The sequence below is a fragment of the Nicotiana tomentosiformis genome, chromosome 5 (genome assembly GCF_000390325.3).
Source record: "Nicotiana tomentosiformis chromosome 5, ASM39032v3, whole genome shotgun sequence".
NCBI classification, from domain to species: Eukaryota; Viridiplantae; Streptophyta; class Magnoliopsida; order Solanales; family Solanaceae; genus Nicotiana; species Nicotiana tomentosiformis.
This window is the reverse complement of record NC_090816.1, coordinates 8,147,451-8,156,786: the sequence shown is the minus strand read 5'-3', so window position 1 is coordinate 8,156,786 and position 9,336 is coordinate 8,147,451. Positions and strand designations below refer to the sequence as shown.

Sequence of the window (9,336 nt, the reverse complement as noted above, 5' to 3'; positions counted from 1 at the left end):
ATGATTACTCAAAATATTAATATATTTATTTGATGCACCGTAAGTCTTAATGATTTAAGCAATTCAATGTGTTTAAGACTTGAAACGGAGAAGCACCAAGAAAATATATTAAGTTACTGCAATTTGATTGTAGTGGCGAGCATCTTTCTAAAGAGTTATTTTGTTACTTATCAAAATAAGGGATTACATCTCAGTTGTCTACATTGTAAACTCCATAATAGAGTGGTGTGGTAGAAAGAAGAAATAAGTCTCTTTTGGACATGGATAGATTAATGAAGTGTTATTCAGATTTCCTAAAAACTGCAAATTACATTCTGAATTTAGTTCCTTCTAAGTTAGTACCTGTGACATCTATAGAACTATGGACTGAATGTAAGCTCAGTCTGTGGCATGTTTATATGTAGGATTGTCCAGCATATGTACTGATAGGGAAAGCGGATATGTAAGTTGGAATTAAGAATGGATAGGTGCATGTTTATTGAATATTCAAGAAAATGAATGGAAGTTTATTTTGTTGTCCTAAAGAAAATAAGTCAATTGTTAAAACAATTGCATTTTTATAGATAAGGACTGTTCAATAAATCATGTTCTTAGAAGTAAACTATTTTTACAGGAACTAGGCAAAGAAATAACTAAATGTTCAAGAACATCAAAACCCATACGTCGGAATTGACGTTCCATTGCATTTAAGTAGTGGGAGAATATTAATAGACAGAATATGCCTTTTATCGAGTGGGAGTGATGTTTGAACACTGAACATTATAGTAAGAAGTCGCTAATATTTCAATACCCACTACTAAAAAATTAGTCTATGGTAACGCATGAAAAATCATTCCAATAGGTAGATAAACCGTTGCCATAGAGATATTGCAATGCTTTACAGACCGTTACATCCGCCGGCATGCCAATAGAGCTATAGGAACGGTTCTTGCAACGGTTTTCATCTCCGTTGCTATAGCAACGTCTATCGCAACGGTTTTTCCTTTTTCTGTTGGAACGATTATTCTTTCCAATTGGAACGGTTTAAAACCGTTACTATATTGTGTAAGCAACGGTTCATAACCGTTACCATATTATCTAATGCAACACTTATGTAAGCTATTGTTACGGCTATGTAAGAATATAATAACAGTTTCTTTAAGCTATTATAATGGTTTTATTTGTATTGTTACAGTTTATAATAAACTACAACAATGAAGAAAAAGCTATCGCATCGGTTTTAACTACCTATTGGAACGGTTTATAGGACATTTTGGAACGGATTACCGGACCTATTGCAACGGTTTACATTCTCTAATGGAACGCCATTTGTGTCCTACTGCAACGATTTACATAGGCTATTGTAACAGTTCATTTAAAAGAAATATAGCCCCTATTGTAAATAAATTTTTATATATATAATAATAATACAATTTAAAAAATCACAAAATAAAACTATTAATAATAACAAGCTCATAATATCCATAAAGCAAATGTTCTACCCGAAGTGCACAGGTCTAATACATTTCAAGATAGTAAGTTTCAAAATTTAATAACAAAAGATTCCTAGAACATTCATCTATAGCAATTCAAAATTCATCTAAAGTAAGGTCTAGATCATCGCTGCCTTCATCTTCCATTTCTTGATCTACTCCACCTACAAAAGAGACATAAGTAAAGTCATTACCCTTCAAGTGAATCCGATCTAAGAATGCTCATAGTACCAAAAGATATTGAATGCCTGGACTAAATATATGGAACAAAAAAGAAAAAGAAAAGATTGGACACACAAGATGCTAGCCATGAGCCTATGAACATGCTGCAGCACGGTAAATGAACTAGTTTTTAAGCAAGAGTAAGGGAAAAAATTCCAAATAAACACTGGTTGCAGTCTTAGGACGAATATTTTTGCACAAGCTGACCCCGCTAGGTAAAGGCAACAAATCAAACCACTAGAAGAATTTTTAAAAGTGAGAGAGCAATACGAAACTGTGGACATGATCCACTTGATTCCCTACACGATGACCAGGGGCGTTGGCCTAAAAGAGGCCAAATCTTTTGGACCAATTCTGTTGCCAATAAGTATTGAGCTAGAAAAATAAAACCCATATAACTGCAGCATGAAGGATGGACTAGACATGATTTTGATGATAAGAAATTTGAGCTGACAATCACTACTAAGAAAAAAAGAAGCATAAGAAACATTTGTGAATAACAGGTTAAACCTACTACTATATCCACTACATAGCAGCAAGTTGAGCATTAAGGGACGAGTAGCTTACAACAAGATATATCCATAGAGTTTCTCTTCTTTAGTTTCATTTGTCATTGAGAACTTCCTAACTTGAATCCTAGCAAAAAATTGATTAATAGTGGGCCTCTGGTATAACCATGGTACCTTTATAGGTCTATTAGGTATGAAAAGCCATCACTGACATGACAACTAACTAGCAGGCAAGCATATTAAAACAGTGACAACGAAACACAAAAATTAAGGTTGACAATATACACAAGAGCACAAAATCAAATGTACTGATATGAGAAAGACAACATGCAATACATAAATAAACTATGTCAAATCTAAGTGAATTGGGACAGCTGCAAAGTCTGAAATAATAGCCAATTACCTATTCCAACTTCGAGCATTAGATGTGAGCAACAAATGAATGACATGGACTTAATAGCACATAGCACAATTCAATTATATCCTAAACGTAAACAAATAGAAATCCAAGCCAAGCCAATTGCAGTGTTTTGGGACATAATGAGAGTACACCCGTAAGAAAATGTTGTGATCCATCTAAGAATCAGTGTAACTAATCTAGATATCAAGTCAAATGACTCAAGTTCTCTCAATGATCCTTAGGCAAAGCTCATGCTATAGAGCTATTGGCCACAAATTAAACCAACCAAAAATATGCATATACCAAAGTCCTTTGGTTAGAATAAGTCAATTTTTGACTTGTAGGATATATTAGGAGGAATATTATTGTGACACTTTAGTAATAAATAATAGAACGAGGCCAGAGTTTAGAAATGATAATTATTTTAATGAGATGGAAATAATTGATAAATCTTAGGAACTTGTTAAGCATTAAGAGCCTATTTGGTTTATACCATAAATTGCTCCAGATTATTTGAGAAACCCGTCTTTAATTGTTGATGTTATGGTGATTACTTCTGATTATTCAAATACACAATATATAACGGTTATTATAGAGCAGCATCAGTTAGAGATTACTTTCAAACATGATAATCAAAAGCTAATTAAATTAACAAAACCATTTAACAACAATTCTTAAATCATGTGAAGAAATCAAAAATATCTAAAGCATCATTTGCAAAAGGAAAACCTTTGTAACGCCAAAACAAACTAAGACTTGTCAACATGATATCATTAAAAATACTAGTTTTGAAAATCAACTATAACATCAAAGTCCATTATAACAATTAACAACAAACGGCATCTATACATAGCAAATAGAAGAATAGGTTTTTGTGGTAACACATGGCTCAAAAATCTTCTGAAAGTAAGGCTTAAACCAGCGAAAGAAAAAAATTGTATTGTATTTGTGTTGTAAGCACCTATAGACGCAAACAAAGAAAGCAGTGGTAGAAGAAGCCGAAGAAGCAGCACAAGGAAGGAGGAGAAGAAGAAGAAATAGAACTATAGAAGAAGAGGTATAACATTTGGTACGTACTGACCTTGATTGTTACTAGTCGATTGATTAGCTGAATAGCAGCTTCTTGTACAGAAGAAGCTTCCATTTTTCCCTTTTGAAACTTTATTGTTTCCCTTTTACAACCAATCCTCCACATAAAGTAAAACAAGAAACAAGTAGATAATAGGTCACAGAAAGAATGGATGTAATTACCTTGTGGTGATTCAAAAGCCCATGGTTTCGCCTCGTCAGGAATATCATATTTTTCCTACAAATTTAGTGCAATTAGGTTAGTGTGAAAAATAAAAAATATCATCCAACTTAGATAATTCATCCAACTTTTATCTCCATTGTCCATAGATATCCTATATGACATAGGCAAATCACCAAAATTAAGATTTTTTAAAAGCAAATAAATAAATAAAAAAGATCCTTGAGAGTGTTTCAATTCAAGCAGCTTCTCATCTTATGTAACTTTGTCCCACCCACATCCTTTTCTACAAACAAACTGAAATAGAGAATGTTACAAGCACACCAGATCAAGATAAGAATGCAAAAAGTTAGCAATAAAAAGATGATTTGATAGGAACCTATGGGATTAAGAATAGCAATAAAGTTTATTCTCTATCTTAGGATGTTTAGGGAACGATTATATGAATATAGTCTTATATATTTTTATAATATTTTCCTAATTATCCTAGGACAGATAATAAACCTCATCGACATCTTTGATGAAACACACTTATTCAGATTATTCCAGTTAAAAATAAGATGAAGCACACTAATATGTGAAAACGCTGATGTTATTATCCTCCAATGATGACCTTCCACAGCAATTTCATAACTCATACTAACATATGAATAACCAATATTTGATTTATGAATGCTTACAAGGACACACAACCTTGTCCTATTTTGGTTTTACTTCAAATGGTAATAACATAATGACAATTCAGCAAAGTTCTCTCATTTTTCTGTAATTTTGAAGGTGTGGTATTTTCAGTTCTTTCGCTATTAGTTATGCTCATGTTCTTCTGGTACAACAAGTTCATAGTCAGCAGTCCACACGAGAAGAGGATTGCAAAGCAGAAACATTTGAAGAATGATACAGCAAACCTCCTTAAAAATGGATTGGATGACAGCACCTACAACAGAGTAATTTTTTTCTCTAGTAAATTAAAGTGTCTAAAGAAAATTCAAAGTGTGCAAAAAGATTTTTCATATAAGTTGGAAGGTAAAGTATATATTAAGCCTAAAACGATTATAAGAAAATAATTAGTATCACCGTTATTTCTTTGTCACGTGTAAAATACTTTTGTTTGTAGACAAATTTATAGATTTGAAATAAGTGGATGAAAAAGAAGAGGAAGCCACAGTGTCACATGAAAAAAGGGTAGCCCGGTGTACTAAACTCCCGTTATGCACGCGTCCGGAAAAAGCCGGACCACAAACAAACCTTTGTCAAGATTAATTAATATAAAGAAATTGTATAGTATAAAATATGAGCAGAGTTAATTTGATCATAAGGACATTGGCCCAAACCTTGGTCTAGTACAACAAACAAATCGACCCAAATTTATGCTTACTACCTTATATTTTTCTAACCCTCCTCTGCAGCTAACTTTCTCGTTGTCCCTTTAATAGCGAACTTCTTATTCTTCCCATTTTATTGCTAAAATACTTACAAGGACACACAACCTTGTCCTATTTGTTTCTCTTTTTTCTTCTTCCGGGGATACGTAATTAATTAAATTCAATACAGAATAAAATTGAATCTTGAAGCAAAATAGAGTAACCCCAAATCAGAAGATACGGGCTTTTTTAGATAACAAATGGTATTTTGTAGCATCAACAACAAATGAAATTAAGATATAATCACTAGCCACGCCCTTTTTGAAAATACGACATCAATTTCCATCACTTTCCAAAAAATAATTATTTCAGAGAAAATCATTACACCATAACTACCAAAAAGTAAGATATTTAATACACTAGCCACACCCTAAATATTAGAGAAAAAAGAACGATTAAAGAAGAAAAATATCCTAATTGAAAAGAGAAAAACTTACAGCTAAAGTCAATTTCTCAGAGACTACCTTTTGCATTGAAGATTTTCGCTTTTGAAGTCATAGTCCACCGATATTGGTTGAATAAGACGATGTTGAGCAGATAGACTGAAGGTTTGCAAAACGGACATAAATCTTTTCGGATTTGGGAATAAATCTAAATGTTTTAACTGGGTCTGTTTGGATTTGAAAGATTTCTCTGATTGAAAAGGGAAAAATGGCCGGATCTAAAAGATTAGAGTGAATGGGTTAGTGAAAGGGATTAGAAAGATAGGGGTATGAGGTATTTAGAAAGAGAGGGGTCTAAAGCGAAAGGGTCTTCTAATTTTAGTTTTTAAGAATAGAAATAAAAGTTGTGGGTTTGAGTAATTTTATAAGTATTACATATTAAAATTACAAAATAAAAGTAAAAAAAGTTATTAAAGAAAGAGAATTTTGGCGGGTTTAGCAAAAAATTTTGGGGGAACATTAACCGTTCCAATAACATTTAACCGTTGCCACAGATAAATAAAATATAACGGTTAAGTAAACAATGGCTATAGAAAATATTACGGAAACAGTTATTGTACAATGGCAACGGTTTGGATACTAAAGTGTACTAATAATATCCAAAACCTTTTGGTAACGGTTAAAACCGTTGCAATAAGTCATCTGTAGCAACGGTTTTGTAACCGTTGCACAAAATCCGTTGCCATAGGCTCATTTTCCAGCAGTGACCGTAAGGTAATATTAGTAGTACTTCGTCGTAGTGGGAGAATACTAAGAAAATCATAGTTCGGTGTAGAATCTTGGGATAGTTTCGATAACAGGATCCCTGAAGAGTTTAATACCAAACTAGATAGTGATGACAAAGAACTACTAGACAGAGATTGCATCAGAATATAACTTGGCAAGATTCTTTAACAAAACCTTATTTGGTGAAGACTTTTAATAGTCATGTAAAAAGAATTCCAGATAAAGTTGTAGATGCATGGTTATGCATGATTATGAGTCTAAGTGGGAGATTGTTGGGGCATATACTATTAACCATGCGTTTGGATATAGTATATTCTAACAATTGTCATGGTTAAAAGTCTAAGTGGGAGATTGTTGGGATATATACTATTAACCATGGATTTGGTTTAGATATAGTATTTAGTATGAAATAATTATTTATTCAGTTTTAATAAAGTTTTAAATAGATCATATATTAGTTTGTGTCCTTTGTTTATATAGTAGATGATTTAGTGTATAGAGTTTAGCTTATACACGAAAGATTAAAGCATCGGTTCTTATAAGTATAATGTTTGAGTTCACAATCTAATGATGGAATTGGACAAACCATCATGGATGATTGTAGCACAAGATTAAAAATAATTTATCTTGATTATGGGAATGATTTAATTCCAACTTCTTGTGCTAGTACATTTTGTATTTATTGAACGGACCAAATAGAGATAAGTATTTTATACTGACTTAATAAAATAAACTCTCTAGCCATTAAATGTAATTATACTCTTAATCTTGATATAATTATTATTAGTTGTGTATATTATTATTGTTTTAATTTATTAAAAGGCGAGATTCTTTCGTGGGTCAATATGCTTGGTAAATTGGATAATAATAATGTAAATTGGCGAAGTAATAGTTAGTTGATGGAATCCATGTCTCGGTTTAAAGATTGATGATGCACCTTTATGAAAGCTTATAAGTTTTCATGTGTAAACTCGGCCGGTGGATTTTGTATCCGATACATGAAATAAGTTAAGCGAAAGTTTAAAGAAAATAATCAATAAATTAAATTGTCAGCAATTTAATTTAATTGATTAGTATCTGAATCTTAACATGGGGAGTTAAATAGGATTTAATGGATGAATTTAAAAATTGAATAAGGAGTGCAATTACGAATATTTAGTGAAATAATTCGTAATTAATTATGGTGGATAATTTCAAAAATTAAAAATTAATTTCATAATTGAAAGCCTTGTTAATTAAATTTTATGGTCCCTGCTGTGCCAAAATAATCGAAAATAAAGGAATCCTTTTTCTAGTGGAAAGGAAAACCTAACAGGTTTTGGAAAAGGGTTTTAACCCTTAAAACTTGCTATAAATATATAAGGTTTTCTACCTAGAAGACGAAGAAGAAGGTGGCCTAAATTTTCAGCCTTTTTCCTAGAAACTTTCGCCCATACGAAATTACTATTTTCGGATATTATTTGGGTAACACAGTAGAAGACCATAGAACGTTCGCGAATCTTTATCATATTGATGATGGAGATTCCGTTGAGAAGTTATGGAATTGGAGGCTCACGTGATAGAGGAACTTTGTTCACGTTTCAAGAGGTAATCCGTGAAATTCCATTTATACTAGTTCTCTAGATTACATGTGATTTTGATACTAGGATTGCTTCCGCTGCTTATAATAATCTATCAATTGGTATCAGAGCCCACTCACATCTAATTAGATAACTAGGTTTTTCATGAAACAAGAATATCATATTTATGTGCGTTTTTGAATTACATATATATGTTGTTTTCTGAAAAACTGCACTGTTGTTTTGAGAATTAATTGTGCAAAATTTTTGAATTACTCTTATAATCATGAGATATCTGTTTTTTATGGATATTTGATTGGGATGATCTGAATTTTTTGGGTAAACCCTAGAAAAACGCAAAATCCGACCGAATTGCCGGTGTTTTCGGAGATCAACGAACTTGACGGACTCCGATTGAGCCGAAATTTGGTGGGTCCATCAGAAACGACGTGGTGAGAAAAACTCACGGCTATTGCCGTGAATCATGGTGTGTTTCGGCGTTTTGAGGTTGTTTGGACTGTATTTTGGACGTGTTTCTATTTTTTGGAAATTATTTTTTAATAATTTTAATTCGTTTTTAATTCAATAGTGGAGGGGGTTACTCCCCATGGTATCCATGATTAAATACTAGTGATATAATAGGTTTACACATTGTCTATTAGTAAATAGACGTGTTGTTATATTAAATTCAATAATAGAGGTATAAGATTTTATTGACTAGGTCTTACAAGGTACGCTTGATATTGTGTGATGATATAATTATTTTGTAAGAAAGTGAAATCCTCTTTTTGATAGCCTGGATGACTAATGATTGGTGCGTTTGGTATATTTATGCATAAAAAATTTCTCAAATTTTAGTTTATGTCTTCATGCCCTATGTGATTAATAGTCTTGGATTTTCGATGAAAACTTTTGTTCTCTGGTTGGAGGTTATAATTAAGTGAAATATAACAGTATTTTATATGAGTTTTATATTATTGGCATGCTTTTTAAGTTGTAGTCCATAATCTGTAATAAAATAATTTTATGAGGTACATGTATCTTCACTCGTAAATTGAGAATTTTGTGAGTAATAAATAGTTACTACTAAAGTGGTTTGTTTATTTGAACTCATGGAAAATTCTTAATAAATTTGTACATGTGAAATTATGTCTATTAATGGATTGATCATTATGATTAATAAGTAGGATCCACAAAATGGTCGATTTATTTGAATTATTAAAATCTGCTTAATGTACCATGTGAAAATTATCCTTGATAAATCTAAATTAGTGGTGGAGGTTCTTAACTAGAAAAAGAGTTTTATCTTTGGGTACTAGTGAGATCAACTCCACC

At 32.0% G+C, this 9,336-nt stretch overlaps 1 long non-coding RNA gene across 1 annotated transcript; it reads right to left on the bottom strand.

Moving 5' to 3' along the window:
- Window positions 1-1,451: 1,451 nt before the first annotated feature.
- Window positions 1,452-6,022, bottom strand: LOC104117166 (uncharacterized). Its single transcript, XR_011408075.1, has 3 exons — window positions 5,738-6,022; window positions 3,855-3,909; window positions 1,452-1,636 (listed from the first exon to the last, which is right to left on the bottom strand). It is a non-coding gene; the product is annotated as an uncharacterized lncRNA (long non-coding RNA).
- Window positions 6,023-9,336: the final 3,314 nt, after the last annotated feature.